The sequence below is a fragment of the Bufo gargarizans genome, chromosome 2 (assembly GCF_014858855.1).
Source record: "Bufo gargarizans isolate SCDJY-AF-19 chromosome 2, ASM1485885v1, whole genome shotgun sequence".
NCBI classification, from domain to species: domain Eukaryota; kingdom Metazoa; phylum Chordata; class Amphibia; order Anura; family Bufonidae; genus Bufo; species Bufo gargarizans.
This window is the reverse complement of record NC_058081.1, coordinates 11379718-11392367: the sequence shown is the minus strand read 5'-3', so window position 1 is coordinate 11392367 and position 12650 is coordinate 11379718. Positions and strand designations below refer to the sequence as shown.

The window sequence follows — 12650 nt, the reverse complement described above, 5'->3', positions numbered from 1 at the left end:
GGCACAGTGTTCTACACCACTATACAGGCACAGTGCTCTACACCGCTATACAGGCATAGTGTTCTACACCGCTATACAGGCACAGTGTTCTACACCGCTATACAGGCTCAGTGTTCTACACCGCTATACAGGCACAGTGTTCTACATCACTATACAGGCACAGTGTTCTACACCCCTATACAGTCACAATGTTCTACACCGCTATACAGGCACAGAGTTCTACACCCCTATACAGTCACAATGTTCTACACCACTATACAGGCACAGTGTTCTACACCACTATACAGGCACAGTGTTCTACACCACTATACAGGCACAGTGTTCTACACCCCTATACAGTCACAATGTTCTACACCGCTATACAGGCACAGAGTTCTACACCCCTATACAGTCACAGTGTTCTACACCGCTATACAGGCACAGTGCTCTACACCGCTATACAGTCACAGTGTTCTACACCCCTATACAGGCACAGTGTTCTACACCACTATACAGGCACAGTGTTCTACACCCCTATACAGTCACAATGTTCTACACCACTATACAGGCACAGTGTTCTACACCACTATACAGGCACAGTGTTCTACACCACTATACAGGCACAGTGTTCTACACCACTATACAGGCATAGTGTTCTACACCGCTATACAGGCACAGTGTTCTACACCTCTATACAGGCACAATGTTCTACACCGCTATACAGGCACAGTGTTCTACACCACTATAAAGGCACAGTGTTCTACACCAGTATAAGGCTCTCTGAAGCCAGGAAATAGACGTTTTTTAACGTGATTTGCCACAATTAAATTTGCATCAAACCAAATTTTTGGGCAGAATTCAGAGTACCAGCCGAATATAATTTTTGAGAAATTCGCTCATCTCTAATCACAGATGTTTTTAGCACGTTCGTGATTCGCCGAACAAGTGAACATATGCCGATATTCGAATGCGCCATATTCTGTTCGCATTGCACCGAACTTTGACCCATGACACATCCATCAGGTGGTACAGGACAGCCAATACAGACATTTCAGCACATGGACATACCCCCTACATTATAAAGAAACCCGATCTGACCTCCATTTTACTTTCAGTGCTTTGCCAGTGTAGGGAGAGGTTGCTGTGTGGAGCAGGGACAGGCTGTTAGGGACACCAAACACTAGCTAATAGGGGCACAAAAGTGCTTTTAAGGACTGGTATAGGTGTGCTATCGATAGGTGTGACTTACTGAGGTGTGTAATATACTTATAATATACTTTCTAACATAGTATTTGTATTGCATTTGTATTGTGCGGCAGTTGTGTGCGGTTCTGCTGTGATACAAACGCTATCTGACAGGGTAACCCTAAAATGACGTCATTCAAAGCTACATAACATCAGCTCTCATACAGCATTGTAGTGAGTTATCACTTCTGAAATGCAGAAAGTCAGAAAAAAAATTGGGGTTCCTTAAGTATCAAACTATTCTGTGTCCTTTCGGGGTTATAGTTATGGCTGGACACACAAACATCAAGTCCAAACCTGGAGTGTGAACGAAGCCTCACAGGGCGATGAAAAAATGAAAACCCTTCCAATGAATAAACTTAGGTAACTTTTTCTATCAGCAGATTACAGTCAGATCCCCGCAGGCAGCTCATTCTCTGCGCGTCTTTAACCTCCTAATTCCTGCATCTGGAGTTGTCACATTCCTTGTGTGACATTTCCTGTAAACAAGTCCCAGGTTTGATGTCTTCAGTGCCCCAGGCCACAGTTTTCGTACATGACCCCAGGCAGGGAGGAGAGTCCTAGAAGTCCTATGACTTACCTGTAAGAAGTAGAATAAATGTCTTCTCCTCTCTCGGCTCTGTCTCCTGTTACAGGACTCTGTCCCTCCTCCTCACTTATCTGAAGAAGAGAGGAAATTCCAGGGAAAGTGAAAGTGAATGTAACTCAATGAACAAAGTCAGATCCTCCGGACATTGCATCATCTTGTACTCTGTGACTGCCCCTGACATTCCTTCCTCAGTGAAAAGTGCACAGTGGTTTTATTATTATTTTTTGTTAAAGGAGAAGTAATACTTAATGGAGCTTTTACAGATTTGTTTATTGACTTTAATAATAAAAAAGGTATTCTATAACGTGTTGTGTGTTAATGAGTATGTGATATATATACACGTGTACACTATACAGACAAGTATTGGGACACAACCCTGAATTATTGAATTCATGAGCTTCATTCAGTTTCAATACCACAGGTGTATAACATCCAGCCCCTACCCATGCAGTCTGCCATTACCACAGGTGTATAACATCTAGCCTCTAGCCATGCAGTCTGCCATTACCATAGGTGTATCACATCCAGCCTCTAGCCATGCAGTCTGCCATTACCACAGGTGTATAACATCCAGACCCTAGACATGCAGTCTGCCATTACCACAGGTGTATAACATCCAGCCTCTAGCCATGCAGTCTGCCATTACCATAGGTGTATCACATCCAGACCCTACCCATGCAGTCTGCCATTACCACAGGTGTATAATGTCCAGCCCCTACCCATGCAGTCTGCCATTACCACAGGTGTATAACATCCAGCCTCTAGCCATGCAGTCTGCCATTACCACAGGTGTATAACATCCAGACCCTAGCCATGCAGTCTGCCATTACCACAGGTGTATAACATCCAGACCCTAGCCATGCAGTCTGCCATTACCACAGGTGTATAACATCCAGACCCTAGCCATGCAGTCTGCCATTACCACAGGTGTATCACATCCAGCCTCTAGCCATGCAGTCTTCCATTACCATAGGTGTATAACATCCAGACCCTAGCCATGCAGTCTGCCATTACCACAGGTGTATAACATCCAGACCCTAGCCATGCAGTCTGCCATTACCACAGGTGTATAACATCTAGCCTCTAGCCATGCAGTCTGCCATTACCATAGGTGTATCACATCCAGCCTCTAGCCATGCAGTCTGCCATTACCACAGGTGTATAACATCCAGACCCTAGACATGCAGTCTGCCATTACCACAGGTGTATAACATCCAGCCTCTAGCCATGCAGTCTGCCATTACCATAGGTGTATCACATCCAGACCCTACCCATGCAGTCTGCCATTACCACAGGTGTATAACGTCCAGCCCCTACCCATGCAGTCTGCCATTACCACAGGTGTATAACATCCAGCCTCTAGCCATGCAGTCTGCCATTACCACAGGTGTATAACATCCAGACCCTAGCCATGCAGTCTGCCATTACCACAGGTGTATCACATCCAGCCTCTAGCCATGCAGTCTTCCATTACCATAGGTGTATAACATCCAGACCCTAGCCATGCAGTCTGCCATTACCACAGGTGTATAACATCCAGACCCTAGCCATGCAGTCTGCCATTACCACAGGTGTATAACATCCAGACCCTAGCCATGCAGTCTGCCATTACCATAGGTGTATCACATCCAGCCTCTAGCCATGCAGTTTTCCATTACCACAGTGTATAACATACAGCCTCTAGCCATGCAGTCTGCCATTACCACAGGTGTATAACATCTAGCCTCTAGCCATGCAGTCTGCCATTACCATAGGTGTATCACATCCAGCCTCTAGCCATGCAGTCTGCCATTACCACAGGTGTATAACATCCAGACCCTAGACATGCAGTCTGCCATTACCACAGGTGTATAACATCCAGCCTCTAGCCATGCAGTCTGCCATTACCATAGGTGTATCACATCCAGACCCTACCCATGCAGTCTGCCATTACCACAGGTGTATAACGTCCAGCCCCTACCCATGCAGTCTGCCATTACCACAGGTGTATAACATCCAGCCTCTAGCCATGCAGTCTGCCATTACCACAGGTGTATAACATCCAGACCCTAGCCATGCAGTCTGCCATTACCACAGGTGTATAACATCCAGACCCTAGCCATGCAGTCTGCCATTACCACAGGTGTATAACATCCAGACCCTAGCCATGCAGTTTGCCATTACCACAGGTGTATCACATCCAGCCTCTAGCCATGCAGTCTTCCATTACCATAGGTGTATAACATCCAGACCCTAGCCATGCAGTCTGCCATTACCACAGATGTATAACATCCAGACCCTAGCCATGCAGTCTGCCATTACCACAGGTGTATAACATCTAGCCTCTAGCCATGCAGTCTGCCATTACCATAGGTGTATCACATCCAGCCTCTAGCCATGCAGTCTGCCATTACCACAGGTGTATAACATCCAGACCCTAGACATGCAGTCTGCCATTACCACAGGTGTATAACATCCAGCCTCTAGCCATGCAGTCTGCCATTACCATAGGTGTATCACATCCAGACCCTACCCATGCAGTCTGCCATTACCACAGGTGTATAACGTCCAGCCCCTACCCATGCAGTCTGCCATTACCACAGGTGTATAACATCCAGCCTCTAGCCATGCAGTCTGCCATTACCACAGGTGTATAACATCCAGACCCTAGCCATGCAGTCTGCCATTACCACAGGTGTATAACATCCAGACCCTAGCCATGCAGTCTGCCATTACCACAGGTGTATAACATCCAGACCCTAGCCATGCAGTCTGCCATTACCACAGGTGTATCACATCCAGCCTCTAGCCATGCAGTCTTCCATTACCATAGGTGTATAACATCCAGACCCTAGCCATGCAGTCTGCCATTACCACAGGTGTATAACATCCAGACCCTAGCCATGCAGTCTGCCATTACCACAGGTGTATAACATCCAGACCCTAGCCATGCAGTCTGCCATTACCATAGGTGTATCACATCCAGCCTCTAGCCATGCAGTTTTCCATTACCACAGTGTATAACATACAGCCTCTAGCCATGCAGTCTGCCATTACCATAGGTGTATCACATCCAGCCTCTAGCCATGCAGTCTTCCATTACCACAGTGTATAACATGCAGCCTCTAGCCATGCAGTCTACCATTACCACAGTGTATAACATCCAGCCCCTACCCATGCAGTCTGCCATTACCATAGGTGTATCACATCCAGCCTCTAGCCATGCAGCCTGCCATTACCACAGGTGTGTAACATCCAGCCTCTAGCCATGCAGTCTGCCATTTCCATAGGTGTATAACATCCAGACCCTAGCCATGCAGTCTGCCATTACCACAGTGTATAACATCCTGTGGGAGGAGCTGTGTTTCTGCCTCTGTCCTGCACTTTGTGAGAGGATTGAGAGCCTGACATTGTGTGCTGGGGGGATACACTGCCCTTTCCCCAGGGGGTGGCGTGTTCTCCCTGTATGGATCCTCGAGCCCCCAACTGCCGCTGTTTATCTACACATGCCGGCAGCCATATTGGCACCCCGCAGGAAGACCCCCTGAAACTGGAGACTTACCTCCTGATTCTCCAGCTTTAAGAAACAGCGGTGATGTGACACCGGTGGCCAGTGAAAAGCCTCAGAGAACCCCGCAGAGTGCGGCTGCAAAGCTGCAGGGAGCAGATGACAGCCTTGCTCAGATCACGGGCAGGAGAGGACCAGCAACCAGGAGCAGCAGAGATCCACTACAGGAATCCCTGTGTGACTCCAGTAATGTACCGGACGGGGTCAGGAGATCACCTGGGAGGAAAACAAGCCTAGGATCCTCTCTGAGCTCCTCTTCAGAGCAGATAACTCTGCACCCAGGAAAGCTGGATGGAAAAGAAAGGCCCGCTGCTTAACAGGCGGCGGGTGAACAGAGAGCAGAGCCAGCGGGTCGGGTTGCTGAACAAGCAGCCAGAGCAGCCTGCAGAGTCTCTGGACCAAGAAAAGCTGCAGGAATGGAGCCTGGAACCCCAAAGGGTGAGGTATGTAAAGATAGGAGTAGTATTACTGTGCCTCAGTCCAGAAGGGGTGCATCAGGTGTAACTAGTAGTGACTTATTTGAAGAAAGTGAGGAAGCAGCACACTGTATAAGCAGGGGGTGCACGTCCGGCCAGTGTGGACCAGCACCTAGGTCCAATGTACTAGAAGTGAAAAATAGCCAGCAGCACTCCAAATCAATTCAAAAGTTGATGATTTATTGGACCCAAAATCAGGCGACGTTTCAACAGCTTGTTGCTGTCTTTATCAAGCACAGTGCACATGTGTTACAGACACACTTTAAATAAGGGCATCAATCAAAAATAGATTAACATCAATTGAACATAATACAGTGAATATACAGTGAACGAACAATACATGTGATCATAGAAAATACATATAACAAATTGGCCTCATTTGGCAAAAATAATACATCAGACTAAAACTACATTAATTCCACATATCGTGATTTATATGGAATATAACATAAAAAGTGTCAGTGATTACCCTAATAAGGTGAATTAAAAACTCACTGTCAGGTGGGCAGCTGCATGGTTGGCGTTGAACATGCTCCATTGGCGTCCCCATGCACGATTTGCGCATGCGCGAAAATACTATACGTAATTAGCGCATGCGCGAAAATCTCGTGATTAGCGCATGCGCGAAAATACACGTAATTAGCGCATGCGCGAATATATCAAATCTCGCGATTCCTCCATTTTCGAGCGGCTGGCTAACGCCCACAACTAAGATGGACGAAACTGGATCAAATGCATTGTGCGCATGTCAGAGCAGTAATGGGTGCCACCCAACACATATCACATGATCAAAGTGATCTCAATAGAGCTGCTAGTCCATGGAACCCGATACTATAAATGAATGGGTCCTAGGGCAATGCCGCACGGCCACCCACATGTCAAAGCACGTATGGTAGTCGGGCACAGTGCCCCAAAGATCCAAAATCTAAACTATAAAAAATGTTTTACATGGTTTGTATATGAATGTCACATATTGATTGACAATTCATAATAATGAGATATCGGCGTGAACAATGGGAAAACAACCCTACATCGCAGGGGGATCCCCACGGAACGCCACTATTCTCTCAAAAAGTAACAACATTGATACCCATAAATGAATATAAGCATTCAATTCAAGGAAAAAAGGGGAAGAACAACCATAATAATGCAGGTACCATGGTCAAACGGATCAAATTTTTCTATATGAACGGTATACGGGGGCATCCAGAACAATGTACAAAAAATTCCGCACAAATAGTAAAGCACTGAACCAGGCATATATTGGTTGAATAGAGTAAATAGATATTGGGGAGCCAACTGGAACCAGGATGAACGTCACATCATGCAGTGCCTCCGCCAAGGCAGTGAGATCAAAATGAATCTAAAAACAAAAAGAGAAAATTTTAGCAATTCTCATAAAAAAAATATACTTGATTCAAGATATGTTGCGCCGTTTTGCCATCTCCACCAGATCATTCATCAGAGACACAGGTGATTTTTTGTCCAAAATAAATGAACTTGAGGTCCCTGCAGGCTCGGCTCTTGTGTCATTCGACGTGTGTAGTTTATAGCTCGGCCTGCAGGCTGTTGAGGCGTGTCTTAGAAGTTCTGATTATTCCGAAATTTGTCAAGAATTTTTACTTTCATTATTAAGATTTGTTCTCACGAAAAATTATTTTTGCCAAATGAGGCCAATTTGTTATATGTATTTTCTATGATCACATGTATTGTTCGTTCACTGTATATTCACTGTATTATGTTCAATTGATGTTAATCTATTTTTGATTGATGCCCTTATTTAAAGTGTGTCTGTAACACATGTGCACTGTGCTTGATAAAGACAGCAACAAGCTGTTGAAACGTCGCCTGATTTTGGGTCCAATAAATCATCAACTTTTGAATTGATTTGGAGTGCTGCTGGCTATTTTTCACTTCTAGTAGTGACTTAGCTCCTGGTGTTGTTGCTGGTGTTTCTGGTTCTTCTCCTGGTATCTCCTCTGGTTTACCAGCTGAAGAGGCCAGGAGACTGTTTAATTGGGGGTGTCATGGGCCCCACTAAAACCCCCTCATTATACTCATCAAGGGTGGCATATTTTTTAAACCAGTATGAGGATGTAAAGAAGGAACTAAAACAACTTAAATTGGAGTATAAGGATATGAAAGTTCAGGACAACATGTTACCAAGAAGTAAAAGAGTGGTCCTCTCCTCCAGGCTGGAAAAGCTGGAGGAGGAGATTGCGACTTTGGAGGAAAAGAGGGCCTCTATAGTGAAAAATGGAGGGCCGTTTATTGAAAAATGCAAAAATGACTGTTGGTTTGAAAGCATGTCTGGCTCCAGTCTGTTAGGGCTGCGATCTGGAAGCCAGAGGAAGGTGAAGGAGTTGGCGGTTGAATTAGAGGTGGACTCATTACCAGGTGGCCAAGGGGACCCCTGTGAACCAGTTATGTCATCCTCTGGGGATGAAGGCAGGTCTAGGGGGAGACTAATGGTGGAGATCAGGCAGCTGGAATCCCCGGGGGGCAAATTGTATTTCGGTGACGAGGAGGTCCCGGAGGACGAGGTGGTAAGAGAAAAGAAAAAGAAGATCATAAAAGAAGAAGTATTACGTTTTGTGCCTTCTGAACCCATTGCTGAGCCCAGCCCAGTTCCTATACTGGAATCGGGCTGAACAGCACGGGAAAATGAATCTGAGATGGTGGCAGAAGGTGTCCCCCTTTCCTGCAGTGTAAAAGAGAACACAGGAGCAGATAGGGTTAAAACCCCTGACAGTATTGCAGACAAGGTGAAGGATGGAATAGTTGCAGACAAGGTAAAGGATGCAAGACAGTTGAAAGGGCCAGAGCAAAATCTGGATGGTTTATAAAAAAAAAACTGTAAAGAAACCATTAATGTCTGGAGGTTGCAGATGCTGAATTTAAAGAATCTTCAGGGACTTTTTGGCTATATCCTACATCAGGGTCAAGCTGTCACCAAGTGCATTTAACCATCAATAGTGTGGTTGTTTTTTGGCTATATCCTACATATGGGTCAAGCTGTCACCAAGTGCATTTAACCCTCAATAGTGTGGTTATTTTTTGGCTATATCCTACATCAGGGTCAAGCTGTCACCAAGTGCATTTAACCCTCAATAGTGTGGTTATTTTTTGACTATATCCTACATCAGGGTCAAGCTGTCACCAAGTGCATTTAACCATCAATAGTGTGGTTATCCTTTGGCTATATCCTACATCAGGGGCAAGCTGTCACCAAGTGCTTTTGACCATCAATAGTGTGGTTATTTTTTGGCCATATCCCACATTAGGGGCAAGCTGTCAACAAGTGCATTTAACCATCAATAGTGTGGTTATTTTTTGGCTATATCCTACATCAGGGGCTTGGCTGTGCTTGCTATTTTATTGAGGGGTGAAATACAATTGCCAAAAAAGCAGTACCCTAAAATCTGGTGTTTCAGCTGTGGCCAGCCAATTGTAATACTGTCTGCTGTCTGGCAAAGGATATATTTTTTTCTGGGTTGAAATACAATTCCCAACTTAGCAATTTCCTAAATTAGTGGTTTCTGCTGTATCAGGCCTACTTTAAATCTATTCATTAAAAGATTATATAAGATTCAAGGTACAGATAGGGTCATTCTCAATAACTTCACACACACGCTACTGTGCAATTCCAAGTCTAATTCTGTCCGTAAACGTATACCTGTCATCCAGCGCCTAAATACTAGGCCTCAAATTTATTTTCAGCTAAATCGGTGGTTTCTGCTGTGCCTGTATTAGTGTAATACGGTACCTAAATAGATAGCCAGATAGTGTTAGGTGTCTGTAAAAAAAGGCCTGAATTTGAATTCAATACATTGGGCCAAATAATATTTTTCTTTTTGTGGTGAACGGTAACAATGAGGAAAACATCTAGTCAGGGACGCGGACGCTGACATGGTCGTGGTGGTGTTAGTGGACCCTCTGGTGCTGGGAGAGGACGTGGCCGTTCTGCCACAGCCACACGTCCTAGTGTACCAACTACCTCAGGTCCCAGTAGCCGCCATCATTTACAGCGATAATTGGTGGGGCCCAATGCCGTTCTAAGGATGGTAAGGCCTGATGATGAGTACATGGTAATACCACCTCAGCACGAGGAAGAGGCAGTGGTGAGACCGAGCCAACAGCGTAGCAAAAGAGGGAGCAGTGGGCAAAAGCAGAACACCCGCCACCAAGAGACTCCGCCTGCTACTGAACGCAGCCATCTGGGACCGAGCACCCCAAAGGCAGCTTCAAGGAGTACCCTGGCATGGCACTTCTTCAAACAATGTGCTGACAACAAGACCTGAGTGGTTTGCACGCTGTGCAATCAGAGCCTGAAGCGAGGCATTAACAATCTGAACCTTAGCACAACCTGCATGACCAGGCACCTGCGTCACCAAGCATCTCAACCATGTCACACGGCAGCGTTCAGCTCTCCATCTCACAAACATTTGAGAGAAAGCAAAAATTCCCACCTAGCCACCCTCGATCCCTGGCCCTGAATGCCAGCATTTCTAAACTACTGGCCTATGAAATGCTGTCATTTAGGCTGGTGGACACAGACAGCTTCAAACAGCTCATGTCGCTTGCTGTCCCACAGTATGTTGTTCCCAGCCGCCACTACTTCTCCAAGAGAGCCGTGCCTTCCCTGCACAACCAAGTATCTGATAAAATCAAGTGTGCACTGTGCAACGCCATCTGTGGCAAGGTCCACCTAACCACAGATACGTGGACCAGTAAGCATGGCCAGGGACGCTATATCTCCCTAACTGCACACTGGGTAAATGTAGTGGTGGCTGGGCCCCTGGCGGAGAGCTGTTTGGCGTACGTCCTTCCGCTGCCAAGTATCGCAGGGCAACATTCTTTGCTTCCTGTTGCCTCCTCCTCCTACTCGGCTTCCTCCTCCTCTTCTTCCACCTGCTCATCCAGTCAGCCAACCACCTTCACCACCAACTTCAGCACAGCCCGGGGTAAACGTCAGCAGGCCATTCTGAAACTCATATGTTTGGGGGACACACCACACAGGAGTTGTGGCGGGGTATAGAACAACAGACCGACGAGCGGTTGCTGCCGGTGAGCCTCAAGCCCGGCCTGGTGGTGTGCGATAATGGGCGAAATCTCGTTGCAGCTCTGGGACTAGCCGGTTTGACGCACATCCCTTGCCTGGTGCATGTGCTGAATTTGGTGGTGCAGAAGTTCATTCACAAAAACCCCGACCTGTCAGAGCTGCTGCATAAAGTGCGGGCCGTCTGTTCGCGCTTCCGGCGTTCACATCCTGCCGCTGCTCGCCTGTCTGCGCTACAGCGTAACTTCGGCCTTCCCGCTCACCGCCTCATATGCGACGTGCCCACCAGGTGGAACTCCACCTTGCACATGCTGGACAGACTGTGCGAGCAGCAGCAGGCCATAGTGGAGTTTCAGCTGCAGCACGCACGGGTCAGTCGCACTGCGGAACAGCACCACTTCACCACCAATGACTGGGCCTCCATGCGAGACCTGTGTGCCCTGTTGCGTTGTTTCGAGTACTCCACCAACATGGCCAGTGGCGATGACGCCGTTATCAGCGTTACAATACCACTTCTATGTCTCCTTGAGAAAACACTTAGGGCGATGATGGAAGAGGAGGTGGCCCAGGAGGAGGAGGAGGAGGAAGAGGGGTCATTTTTAGCACTTTCAGGTCAGTCTCTTCGAAGTGACTCAGAGGGAGGTTTTTTGCAACAGCAGAGGCCAGGTACAAATGTGGCCAGCCAGCGCCCACTACTGGAGGACGAGGAGGACGAGGATGAGGAGGAGGTGGAGGAGGATGAGGATAAGGATGAAGCATGTTCACAGCGGGGTGGCACCCAACGCAGCTCGGGCCCATCACTGGTGCGTGGCTGGGGGGAAACGCAGGACGATGACTATACGCCTCCCACAGAGGACAGCTTGTCCTTACCTCTGGGCAGCCTGGCACACATGAGCGACTACATGCTGCAGTGCCTGCGCAACGACAGCAGAGTTGCCCACATTTTAACGTGTGCGGACTACTGGGTTGCCACCTTGCTGGATCCACGGTACAAAGACAATATGCCCACCTTACTTCCTGCACTGGAGCGTGATAGGAAGATGCGCGAGTACAAGTGCAGGTTGGTAGACGCGCTACTGAGAGCATTCCCAAATGTCACAGGGGAACAAGTGGAAGCCCAAGGCGAAGGCAGAGGAGGAGCAAGAGGTCGCCAACGCAGCTGTGTCACGACCAGCTCCTCTGAGGGCAGGGTTAGCATGGCAGAGATGTGGAAAAGATTTGTCAACACGCCACAGCTAACTGCACCACCACCTGATACGGAACGTGTTAGTAGGAGGTAACATTTCACTAACATGGTGGAACAGTACGTGTGCACACCCCTCCACGTACTGACTGATGGTTCGGCCCCATTCAACTTATGAGTCTCCAAATTGTCCACGTGGCCAGAGCTAGCCTTTTATGCCTTGGAGGTGCTGGTCTGCCCGGCGGCCAGCGTTTTGTCTGAACGTGTATTCAGCACGGCAGGGGGCGTCATTACAGACAAACGCAGCCGCCTGTCTACAGCCAATGTGGACAAGCTGACGTTCATAAAAATGAACCAGGCATGGATCCCACAGGACCTGTCCATCCCTTGTGCAGATTAGACATTAACTACCTCCCCTTAACCATATATTATTTTACTCCAGGGCACTTCCTCATTCAATCTATTTTTATTTTCATTTTACTATTATATTGCGGGGCAACCCAAAGTTGAATGAACCTCTCCTCTGTCTGGGTGCCGGGGCCTAAAAATATCTGACATTGGCCTGTTCCAGT

General features: G+C 47.3%; 1 protein-coding gene across 4 annotated transcripts in view; it reads right to left on the bottom strand.

The window, feature by feature from the left end:
• LOC122927047 overlaps positions 1-1929 on the bottom strand; it is a 126041-nt gene extending 124112 nt beyond the window's left edge. For all 4 annotated transcript variants that reach the window (XM_044278602.1, XM_044278604.1, XM_044278603.1 and 1 more), the window contains exon 1: positions 1805-1929. The gene's annotated coding sequence lies outside the window, so the exon portion shown is untranslated. The remainder of the gene's footprint in view (positions 1-1804) is intronic.
• Between the last annotated feature and the right edge of the window lie 10721 nt (positions 1930-12650).